General features: G+C 43.3%; 1 protein-coding gene across 2 annotated transcripts in view; it reads right to left on the reverse strand.

The window, feature by feature from the left end:
* The window catches only part of ILDR1 (immunoglobulin like domain containing receptor 1), an 821920-nt gene that overhangs the window by 513247 nt on the left and 295265 nt on the right, over positions 1-13408 (reverse strand). The window lies entirely within an intron of this gene.

The raw sequence follows: 13408 nt of genomic DNA on the forward strand, positions 1-13408 counted from the left end.
AGCTGCATGCAGTAAATCCTACATTTCCTTGTTTTCTGCACATTCAGAGTATAACAACATTTTCTGTTTAAGCAATGCCATGGCATGTTGCTGATATTTAAGCATATGAAACTGACAGTTTAAGGCCCTTATAGCCAAGGTAGCAGATGTGTAAACTTTTTTCCCCATCTATCCAGTGCCCTTGAATCTCTGTCAGAGGGGGTAGGGTTTTTTGCAGCTGAAGCCTTAACCCCTTTTGGACCCTGTGAAATAGTTTCTTGGTCTGCAGCAGGATTTTTGAAAAGAAATTTGTGAGAGTCAGGAACCCTGTAATATCTGTCAGGCTTGACAGGAGCTGGAGGTAAGGAGTCAGGGGTCAGACTAGACTCTGAAAATACATCATCTACAATGTCTAACACAGGTGGAATGGCTAGAGGCCTGTGTTGAGGTAGTAAAAGGAAGTCCCTGAGCCTTTTCTTAGATTCTGAAAAATCTTGGCTCTCCCAGTGGAAATGCTCCCTCATGGTATGTAAGGTTCCCCCAAAAGAATAGTCCTCTGGAGGAGAAGCTGAAGGAATAGATTCTTCAGCATCAGAATCCTCATGGGGGGAAGAGAATGGGGGAAGAGAATATTCCTGGTCAGAAGAGGAATCAGAAGAAATAGAAACCTGATCTGAAGATTCATAGTCTGTCTCTTGCCTAGGCCTCTTATCAGGAGGGGGATGGGAACCCCTGATCAAGGTAATCAAGTCTTCGGCCATTTTGAGCATCTGTTTTTTGGGCATGGAGGCCTGTCCACGTGGCTCTTGAGTTTGTTTCTTTGTCTTTGAAGGTGCTTTAGTCTTTGCCTTTGAAGCTGAAGTCGGATTAATGTATAGATGTTTAGGTCTGAATACACCATCAGAAGCCGGTGCCTGCTCAGCGTCTCTGGGCCCATCTGAAGGAATACTGTCCGAGGCTCCAATACCTTGAGTTTCCAGCGGCATAGCCGATTCCACATGGGAGTCGGTAGCAGCCTGCGACTCTAAAGTAGTGGGCGTCAGGGGCTGCAAAAGTGCCTCACTGATAACCGGCGAACCAGCGACTGGCTTAGGAGAAGCTTCGTCATCAGTTTTGGGCCTCGGTTGTTTATCTTTTTCTTTGCGTTTTTTTGTGAACTCCAGTCGGATGGCTATCCGACGACATTTCTGGATAATTAAACCTGCATCCAAAGTAGTTTAATGCAAAATCATACCGACGTTTAATAGTGCATTGGTTAAATCTAGCACAAAACTGACAACCTGAAACGTTATGGTCAGAGCCTAGGAAGGGAATACAGTAAGAATGAGAGTCCTTATGAGGTATTTGCTTTCCACAAGAAATACAATTATTAACTTTTTCTGACATCGGTCTGGAGCAAGAAAAAAGGTTCCCCAATGGGGTACTTAGCTTTAATGAAGACTTCGGATCTGAAACTCGAACACGAAAATCTCAGGAGACGGCCGACCGGCACTTGCGAACTACTTCTGCTTAGGGCAACGCGCGGCAAGAAAGACTGAATAAAATGGCGTCCGCTACTTCTTTTATACCCCTGACGACCTGACGTCAGGGAAGGGGCGACAGCAGCCGACGCAGGACCCAAGACTTTGGAATTCAGGCAGACTGAGGGCAACCTGCCAGCAGGATTACCCAAATGTAATGACTGCAACAGTGAAACACGAAGAACATCTGCTCTCTACAGCTTAACAATTAGTGCTATACATTACATACTGCCCACTTTAACACCACGCTTATTGCATTACTGAAGACAACACCTCAAATACTGAATACTCATTCTGTTTTTCTACATGTCACTACACAATGAAAAATACAAATACATTGTTCATATCTCTCCAGTCCACATCCCTTGACCCACTAAATCATATTTTCTACTTAAACTACCAGCATGAGGGATTCACCACAAAGTCATAGCTATCCCCATATCCAGACCATACTATATAATAACCAAAAAGCTACTATCAACCAAAGCCCCTAATAAAACAATGAGATTTTGTAACTTAAGTCACTTTAATAGCAATCCAATCAGATGAAGTTAGCCAAACTCAGGACCCATTATCATCATTCCACTGAGTACAAGAATGCCTGTAGGTTAAATATTAAATAAGACCAACTTGAGCTATGGTTTACTCAAAACCCAAACAAAGTTCTTGGCATTACAAAAAGATGTTAAAAGATTCAGTGATACCACCCTCACAAAACTGAATTCTGTTCATTGACAACAGCCCAGGTGTTAGGCAAGATTACACCCTTAATTGACAACAGAGCCAAACATAGTCCAGAACTTACAGCCAAATCAGTCACTATAACAGACAAACAAAACTGGATACTAGCTGACGAGATGCTTCGTAAGGGTGGACCATCAACAAATACAGATGCATTAGTCTGTCCAGTCCTACTTGCAAAGCCATGGAAAGAATTATCATGGAGATGATCAAAAGAGACACTGGAGACTTCCAAACACTGGATCCATCCCAGTTTAACTTACTCAAAAGGATTGTCATGCCTATCGAACCTGGTAGACTTCTTTAAAAAAGTCATCACGGCAATGGATGAGGGTAGAACAGTGTATACTGTCTATCTTGATCTGAGTAATGTGTTTGACACAATACCGTACTCAAGGCATTTTTAACAAACTGAAAGAATTATAACCACAAGAAAATCATCCCCAGCATGAACAAAAAACAATCCAATAAAACGTACTGGAACAGGATACTGGATGAAAATAATTTTAATGAAGAACACATGTATTAAGCGCATCTGTCTCCACAAAAACGACATCATCAGAATACATAGTTACTCTTAATAACCCTGTTTAAATTGTTTAAATATCTTACCAAATGACACGATCGGTTAGCAATACAAATCACCTGCCCACTTTTCACTTAATACTTAATGACATAAAAATTCCCATTAAGAAGTGAACACTGGTGAACTTGGGCATCCTGAGGCAATGTAGTGACTGCCTCATGTATACTGACAACCCTCTCCTCTTAACTCCCAACACTCAGACTTGCGAGAGATGCACTTGTATATCCAAAGTGGAAGCCACACACTCTCCAGCCAAGACCAGAATAGCTGGCCAAGAAGAGAAGGTCAACACTTGCACTACACCACACGGAACACACAACCCTCCAGAACGCACACCACCACTGCCTTCACATAAAAACACAAATCACACAGCCACCTTTGTGGAGGCTCTCAATAAAAATCTACCCAAACAGCAGAGACCTCCAAGGTAGAAACACATTCGACCACCACAACACAACACTAATCATGAGACATAACTCTCCTAAACAGTGTGCCACTCAACCAAAGCCCCTAAGGCAAACAGCATGCCCAACACACTAGTCACAGGTGACTCTATAGTGAAGCACACTGATGTCCCACTCACTAGGTTGAATCAGGAGAAAGTAACAGTCAGCTGCCTGTCAGGTGCCAAGGATCTGCCACACAAACCACGCACTCAGGTCCCTCAAAAACTGGTACAAATATGAGTCTGTCATTGTACATGTAGGTGTGAATGACCTGAGACGTTCATAGGTAGGTACTAGGCTATTGGCCCTAGGGCCTATATAAGCCTACCTAAATGGTACCCTGGCTTTTGCCACCCAAGAAAATAATTTTCTTGTGCCCCTGTCAAGCAGAGCCACAGAAGTGATCCCCGGGGTGAATTTCCTATCTCCCATCCAATATCAAGATTTTTCTTGAAGAGTGCTAATGAGGAGCTTTGTTTGATATAGACATGTAGTTTGTTCCAGAGTATGGGAAGTCTCTGGGACAGGAATTTATCCCTCCAGCATGTTCTGTTTATTGTGGTGACAAGGTTTAGGTCCCTAGAGTGTGTAGCTCGGAGGGATTGGGATTTCTTTAAGTGAAGCATGTCCAATAGCTCTGAGTTTGACATAGCTTTGTATGTTAGGCAGAGATTGCCTCTGAGTAGGCGATATGTGACAGAGTAAAGCTGAAGTTTTTTGAGACGGTCTGCATAGGGCATCTGTTTGAGACCGGTAATCCTCTTTGTGAGGTATTTCTGTGGCCTTTCTAGTTGTTGTAGATGTCTTATGAGGTACATATCAAAAGGGGCATTGTACTCTATAATGGGTCTAATGAGTGATTAGTAGAGGGGAACAATGACATCTTTTGTGGATTTGCAAGGGGATTAGTTTGTGGTCGGATCTAACCAGGGAGGAGTTGATAATTGGTGTAGAACAACAGTTGCCCATGTTAGAAATGACCAGGTCAAAAATGTTGCTACCTCTAGTGGGGGTAAGAATGAGCTGGTCCGAATTAATGAATTCCAGGAAACATACCTCTGGACTACATGAAAAGAGACCTGCATGAGCTCTTGGAGTATGTAGCCCAATTGGGTATGACCCTAGCCCAGAGCAGCTGCCTACCATCACCCAGAATGATACCACAGTATAAGCAGAAAATGATTGATTTCAACAATTGACTAAGTTTCTGGTGTCTTTCTAAGGGGATCCAGTATCTGTCTGCCTGGGATGACATGACTCACAGACCTCGATGCTTTGCCAGAGATGGTCTGCATCTGTCGATTCTGGATACTGGATACTGGCCAAGGCTCTTGCCACCCCTATACTGCCTTTTTAAGGCGATGTTCCAAAGACCAAATTACCACCGTAACAGCTACAAACAAATGTAATCTGAGGGTCATGCTGCTCAATGCTAGAAGTCTAAATCTCAAAATCCACTAGCTCGAAGCACTCCTTAAAATGGAGGACATCGACATTTGTGCTTAACAGAGACCTAGTTCAAGGCAGTACAAAGCACCCCTGCACTACTAGGTTATAACTCATTCCACACCTTTTGGCCCCAGAACTTGGACCAAAGCTCCAAAGGTGGTGGTGTTTCCATATTCATAAAGGATGCGCACACCTCCAGACTGGTAGCCCAACATAATGCATTGGAGATACTTCAGGTGCAGCTAACACTGGGTAAGACAGAGATTCAGGTCGTAGCCTGCTATAGGTCCCCAACCATGTCCCAAGACTCACACTCCACATTCCTAAGCACCCTGGAGAATATTAGGGTCCAACCTAACACTCTCATACTGGGTGACTTCACCTACCCCTCCATTAACTGAGAAACTACTCATGTGCCAATACACTTGCCCAACGTTTCCTGGAATTCATTAATTCCACTGCCCTGGACCAGCTCATTCTTACCCCCACTAGAGGTAGCAACATCCTTGACCTGGTCATTACTAACACGGGCGACCATTGCTCTACCACAGTAGTCACCTCCTCCCTGGTTAGACATGACCACAAACTAATCACCTTGGAAATCCACATCCCTCCTACCCCCCACCCCCACAATGGTAACCACCATGAAAAACTTCTCCAAAGCTAACTTTGGGCTCCTAAAAACAGAGAGGGCTAACTTCACAGCACCCATGCAATTGGAGAATAGTTCCATGACCGCTGAATCATACACCAATGCACGGTACGAACACGTACACAAATGCATGGATCTTGCCATACCCAATAGAACCAAGACGCTCTCCTCCAAAAAAAGGAAGCCAATCTGGGGGTCCCCTGCCATAAACAAACTCTACAACAAAAGGAGGAAATTGATGCGGAATAAGGGGAAGTCCCAGGACTGGAAAAACTCCCCTATCAGCTTCAACAAAAAGTTGAGATCACTCATCAAATCCTCTAAAGCTAGCTACAAAAACAGAATTGCAGCAGATAGTAAAGACAATCACAAGGCCTTCTATAGTTATGTAAAGAATCTCCATGGCAATACCCAGATTTGCTCTGAGCTACTGCACAATGGCACCTCCTATACCGAGCCAACAGATATTGCCAATATACTGGCTGACAGATTCAGTGCCAGGTTTAACCCTCTCTCCCCCACCAAAGGACCAATCACAATACCAGTAGATTGCCAGGCGCCCAGTATTACTGCTGCACACGTTAAAACGGCACTGTCCAAGGCCAAGAATACAGCTTGTATGGGACCTGACATGAACTAAAAAGTGAACTGGCACCTCACCCGTGTGCCCTTTTCAATCACAGCCTCATCTCAGGCTTTGTCCCTACCAAATGGCGCACTGCTACAGTCATCCCTCTCCACAAAGGTGGAGCGACTACAGACCCTGGGAACTATTGCCCCATTAGCCTGACGAGTCTGACATGTAAAGTTATGGAATGCATCATCATGGACCTAATAAACAAGGATATAGGGAATCTCCAAACTCTGGATCCTACACAGTTTGGTTTTGTGAAGGGTAGATTCATGCCTGCTCAACCTGGTCAACTTCTTAGAGTCAGTCACCAGAGCTATGGATGAAGGCAAGGTGGTTCATACACCCTACCTTGATCTGGCCAAGGCCTTTGATACCATTCCCCACTCAGGAATCATACAAAAACTCACTAAGCTAGGTATCAACCCTTATATCACTAGGTGGGTTGTAAACTGGTTCACAGAACCCACAGTGTGAAAGTGGCTGACTCCAAGTCAGATCGCCGACGAGTCATGAGTGGAGTCCCACAGGGCTCAGTCCTGGGTCCTCTCCTGTTTGGTATCTACTTCTCTGAAGTCCAGGCCAACACGAAGGGACTCTGGCTGACAAAGTTCACACACGCTTGCAAGTTGGGAGCTATTATTAACTCCCCAAGTGATGTTGACATCCTACAGAAAAGGCCTCACTGAGACCAATGACTGGTGTCAGAACCATGGCCTTAAGCTCAATGTCAAAAAAATGTGTTGTCATCCCCTTTGGGGGAAAACACAGTTCCCATGAATTAGAATATCGATGGTAGTCTACTGAACACAGTAGGCATTACAAGAGATCTGGGAACACAGGTTGACAGCAACCTCTCTTTTGACCACCACACTGCCACTGTGTTGGAAAAGTCCTTCTATGTGGCATATCTCATTACTAAGGGTTTTGCCTCCAGGAAGAAAGAGGTCATTGTCTCCCTCTACTCTTCCCTCATTAGGCCAATCATAGAGTACAATGCCCCATTTGGCATGTAACTCACTAGACACCTGCAACACCTGGAGAGGCCGCAAAAGTACCTCACAAAGAGGATCCTAGGCCTTAAACACTTGTCCTATATGGACAGACTCAAAAAACTCCCAACTATTCTGTCTCATATTGCCTACTTAGAGGCGATCTCTGCTTGACTTACAAAGCCATGTCTGACCCAGCTCTGTCAGAAATGCTACACCTAAAGAAATCCCAATCCCTCCGCACCACACCCTCCAGAGACCTCAACCTCACTACCACAATCAACAGAACAAGTGGGGGGGGGGGGTTCATAACCCAGAGACTGCCCATGCTATGGAATAGACTTCCCATACATGTCAAACAGAGCACCTCACTGACCCTCTTCAAGAGAAATCTTGAGTGGATGGGAAATAGAAAATTCACCCCGGGGATCACGCCAGTGGCTCTTCTCGACATATGGGCTAGGACTGTAAAGGCTCCAGGGCCATTAGCCTAGTGCACAACTATGAACCTATAAAAATGTAAAATGCAACGTCATACACACGCAGAAATTCACAAAATAAATTGTATATAACAAATATACATGCGCAACACTTTTTTAAAAATTAAATCTCTAATTCTCAGCTTTCTCTTGTAATGCAGGAGATACAGAGATTACTTCATTCAGACCTGTGTGGGGTGGGGGGAGTTAGCAGCCAGTTTCAACTGCCACTGCATCTCTTTCTTCATCAAAACATTCTTCCAGTTAACCTTTTTTTGGGCTATAGCAATGGTATCTAAAAATACTAAAAACAAATGTGTTAAACCCCTCACACACTAAGGTATGTCTGTACAGGGCATTCCTCTCCTTTTTATTATTGATATCATATACATGTTTGTAAATTCTACTCCTCAATGCCCATTCCATCTTACCCACATAATAACCTGCACACTTGCCACATGCAACAAGATATATCACCCGTTTAGTGTCACAGTTCCCAGATTTAAACCTAATATTGGTTTTCATAACACTTCTTAATATTGAATGTGCCTCCTTACTAATGTATGTGCACTGCCTACAGTGTCCACAAGGATAAGTCCCCTTTCTGTCATCCTCTTTGGTCCTAGTTTTATACTTAAACAACTGTTTAAAATTGGCACCCGTTTTATGTATAAACACTGGTTCGTTACCCAATATCCCAGGAATTTGTGGGTTTACCTTAAATATATTCCAGTTCTTTCTGATAATATTTTTAATGTCACCAGACAAGTAATTATACTGCAATACACAAGCTCTCTGAAATTTCTGGCCACCACCATTCGTTTCGGGTCTGTCAGTGTTCAACCCCACACCTAATAATGGTTTATATTTATGACCCCAATTGTGGTAAACTTTCTGGAGAATTCCTTCCACTAATCCCCTAGGATAACTTCTCTGCTTAAACATTTCCCCCACCTTGTCCAATTCTCCCTTCACATCCTGAAAATGGGAGGTCATCCTCGTCACCCGAAATGTCCTGGCCTTTAACCAGGCTCTTCTCCTGCGTTAAAGGGTGGCTACTTAAAAAATGTACGTAAGAGTTGCAGAAAGTCTCTTTAAGATGAACATTAGACCCAAATCCATTCTCACCGTATGATATGGTAATGTCCAAATAGTTAATAAAGTGTATATTATATGTATGTGTAAATTCCACACTCAGGAATTTTTAACAAACTGACAGAATTAGTCATAAACCCCTATATAATGCACTGGACAGCCAGCTGCTGACAGATAGGACCCAGGAGGTCAGGATCAGTGTGACCACATCCACAGTCACCAGTGGAGTTCCCCTTGTGGTTCCATGGTGGGCCAACTCCTCTCTGGCATCCACCCCTCGGAAGTCAAAGCCAATGTCAAAGGCCTCTGGCTGACCAACTTCACAGATGACTGCAAAGCAGGAGCAGTTACAAAATCCCCTCAAGATACAAATGCTCTACAGGAAGGTCTAACACAGACAAATGACTGGTTCCAAAGCCACGGCATAAAACTCAATGCCAAGAAATGCATTATAGTATCTTTTGGGAAGTCAACCACTCTAGGAAATTAGGTCAGCTATAAAACACCCATAAGAGATGACAACCTAGCCTCTGACCAATATGTATCAAAGGTAGCAAGAAAGTCCATCTATGTTGCTCAACTTATAAGTAAGGCATGGCATCTAGATCGAGGAAAGCCATCAGACCACTGTACTTGTCCCTCATCAGACCCATAATTCAGTATAATGCTCCCTTTGGTATGTACATGGCCAGATACATGCAGTAAGTGTAACATCCACAACGTTTCCTGACAAAAAGAATACAGGGTATAAGCACAATGTCCTTTGTGAATTACGACAAAGCCCTCTCTCTATACTTGGTCTCCTACAGACTACCGAGAGGCAATCCATGCCTGGCTTACAAGGCATCCTTGTAACCTGCTCTGATGAATATTTTGAACATCTGCAAAACAAACAGCATCAGATCTATTAGATCCAAAGACCTAAATTTTACTTGTGACAAACAGAACATGTTGGACTGACAGATATGTCTCTCAGAAAATTACCATTCTCTGGAAGAAGCTCCCTATCCATGTGAAACAAAATCCCTCCTTAACCTTCTTTATGCATAACTTAGTCCACTGCAAGAGAAGTCGGAAATTCACCCGTGATCTGGCACCTTTGTCTCTGAGGGAAAGAAGCAGCCAGCTGATCGTGTCACAATCAAAAAACACCCCCTATATAAATATCTAAAACATAAAGCTTGTGGGTCACTTTTGGTTGCACGGTTAGGCTTGTAAAGGCCCTAAATGTCAGTATACTTCATAGGAGTATACTAGGCTAATAAAATATGCCAAAGTATGTGATACAGCATTTTTACCTACATCATCTACCTCAAATGTTAAAACTATGTTAGACCAGATATCCAGTCAAACTAGATACAACATACTACTAAGGTGGCTTGAACTGATAAGGACAACACAGACCATGTTTAAATATGTTGCCTTCCTTTTATAAATATACACAAGGTTGTTACAGAGGGAACAAGGTCTAACTCCATAACAAGGAAGACACCACTACTGATTTATATTTACAGACATCTCAAGAAAAATTACAGTACTTGAGTACACTGCCTAACACTATTAGTGATTATTGTTATTATCTACATAACTACCGCTGATGACACTCCTTTTTCTGTCACCCAAAGAAAATTGCTAGGTGTCACCACAGATGAAAATCTCAGATTTGACCATCATATTAATGCTGCTGTTAAAATAAGCCGCGGTGGTGCAGCGGTAGCATTGTTGCCTCACAGCAAGAGGTTCTCCCATTCGATTCTCAGCTGGAGCGCCTTCTGTGTGGAGTCTGCATGTCCTCCCCACGATCAAGTGGCGTTCGAAAGACATGTGTGAATGGGCGTGCCTTCGTTGAAGGTTGAGCATCGGACTGGCACCTTGGCACCTTAAAAATCGACTGCCAATCATTAGTGGACCGGAGTTCCGCTGTGGCAACCCCTAACCGGGAAAAGCCGAAAGAAAAAAATTAAATTTGCTGTTAATAACAGACGTGAGAGATAGAAAGGACTGACCAACTTAGGAAGGACTACTGGCTGGCTACCAAAGAAGCTACGAAAGAAGTTGCAATAGCAAAGAATAGAGCATCAGAGGCACTCTACCAACTTCTGAAGAGTGACATTACTAAATCAGGTTGTAAGGCAAAGACAGAAAGATGTAGATAGTCAGACATCTTTCATAAGGGATGCCAGCAATAACCTGCTCACCAGTCCACAGGGCATCAAAGGCAGATGGAAGGAGTATTTCCAGCAGCTTCTGAATGAAGAAACCCCCACAGAAGCTGTACTGCCCCAGACACAGCTTACAGTGAGAGAAGAAGAAGAGCCCACCTTAGAAGAAAAACAGCAGTAAGGAAAATGAAGTTAGGGAAAGCAGCAGGCTCAGATGAGTTCACAGCAGATATGATACAGATGCTGGGTGAGATAGGGGAGAAATGGCTCCTGAGGGTACCAACAGCAGTGTGGAGAGAAAGGTGAATCCCAGATGACTGGATATTAAGCATATCTGTGCCAGTGCACAAGAACAAAGGGGACATCCACAGCTGTGGGCAGTACTGAGGCATCAAACTCCTATCACACTACATGAAAGTTCTGGAGAGAGTGACTGATACAAACAGATACGCAAAGCAGTCAAATGGAAGATGGGAGATGAGCAGTTCGGATTCAGATCAGTATGCAGCACAACTGACCCGATACTTGCAATGAGACAGATACTTGAGAAGAAGCTAGAGATGAGGACAGAGTCCAACTGGGCATTCCTAGACTTGGTAAAATCATATGACAAGGTCCCAAGAAAGCTGATCTGGGCAGTACTGTGGCGGCCTGTAGTCCCAGAAACATTGGTAGAATTAGTGCAGGCTATGTTCAAGGACCCAATGACTCAAGTACGAACAGTGCTTGGCCTCACAGAGGAGTTCCCGGTGGGAGTGGGCATACAACAGGGTTCAGCTCTGAGCTCACTGATGTTCATACTGGTAATGGACTACATTAGCAAACAGGTTGGTGGGGACAGATCAACAAAGTTGCTGTATGCAGACGATGTGGCACTACAGGCAGACTCTGAGCTAGAACTTCAAAGAATAGGAGAATGTAATGCAAAACTGAATGCACACAGGAGGAAACTAAGCACAGATAAGACAGTGGTAATGGCAGTAAATTGGGGAAATAAAAAGCTGAGAAGAGAGATTTATTTTATTAATTTACTTATTTATTTGCAGTTTGTTTGCCAGGATAGTCCATTGGGCTACACAGAGCCCATTTTCAATGGAGCCCTGGGGAGAAAAGCTTCAGAAAAATACATATACACATACAAAGTACACATTTTACATACACATCACAAAACGATTTACAGGAATACAGAGTAAATATGGAACTTAACAAGAATATATCAAGTAAAATTCAACAAAGAGCAAAGAAAAATACAAAAAAAAACATTTTTATAAAGCATGGAATAACTAGTCAGTAGTTGGTAAAATACTCAAGAGAGACGAGGGAGCAGTGATGGAATATTCACTCTGTAGGAGAGTGGGGGGAGTATTAGAAGGATCAGGTAGGATGGGAGCAAGAGCACTCCCATTGTGAAGTTAGGTACGAGTGAAGTGAGGTTTTAAAAGAGGGGAGATAGAATGGAAGATAGTGGAACAGGTAAATAGCTTCAAGTATCTGGGAGCGGTGGTTGAGGGGGAGGGACGTCTGAATGAAGAAGTCAAAGCTAGAATCAGAGGAGTTGCAGCCAACTGGCAGAGTGTCAGATGTATTCTATGACAGAAGAAGAAGAAGCTGAAAAGTAAGGTGTACAAGACAGTGGTGTGACCTGTACTACTGTATGGCACAGAAACCTGGGCAGTAAAGGCAGAACAGTTGAAGAAGCTAGAGGTGATGGAAATGAAGTGTCTGAGAAAGGTGATAGGATGCACACTGTGGGACGGACGAAGAAATGAGGACATAAGAGCAGAAGCCAAAGTAGCTCCAATTGCAGAAAAGATCAGAGAGTACAGAGTATGGGTACAGATTATGGTGGTTTGGTCATGTGTAGAAAAGCAGAAGACAATCTGGTGAGGAAGATTTGGGGCAGAGAGGACGAAGGTAAGAGGAAGCAAGGATGTCCAGCAAAGAGGTGGGTGGATTGTGTGAAAGAAGATATGCGACAGTCAGGCATGAGTGTTGAAGACGTCAGGAGTGTGGCACTGAATTGCGAGAGATTATGACAATTAACACGATACCCCGACCCCTTGTAGAAAAGAATGGGAAAAAGGGGGCTGATGATGATGATGACTTTCAACTGGTCACTGAAAGTAAAAACAGCACCATCACCACAAATAATAACACTCTAAACATAAGTGATTCTAAAAGTATAGGCACTCAATACAGAGCTGCATCTTACTGGCTGAAGACCACTGTACTAAAGTGCTGACATCATAATCTGCTCTAAAAACCACTTTACAGCTCCTTCACGGGGAAGCTGTAAACAGACTGCTATCAAATGGCTTATCAAACAACTTAAGACAACAAATAAAACAGACACACAATAAGTATATACAATAAGGTATAGAAAAACAGACCCATCCAATAACTCAAACAATGTACAATTTTTAAAGAATGTTTTGGGGTTGGTTTGTTGTTGTAGGAATAGGGGAGCATTGTTCCACAATTTGGACACTATGTAGCCAAAGTGCATATTACCAGCTGAGCTGTTTGTTTTTCTGAGTTAGGGTGAAGCATTTGTCTTTTGAGTGGTGTTCCCTGGCAGGGGAGTACCACATGATGGGTGGACTTGTAGGTGGACATTTATGGGGTTGGTGGAGAATCTTGTAGGTAATGAGCTGGTTCAAGCAAGTTTAGTTTTTG

The sequence above is a fragment of the Protopterus annectens genome, chromosome 5.part1, assembly GCF_019279795.1.
Source record: "Protopterus annectens isolate FY-2018-M chromosome 5.part1, PAN1.0, whole genome shotgun sequence".
In the NCBI taxonomy this organism is placed as follows: domain Eukaryota; kingdom Metazoa; phylum Chordata; order Ceratodontiformes; family Protopteridae; genus Protopterus; species Protopterus annectens.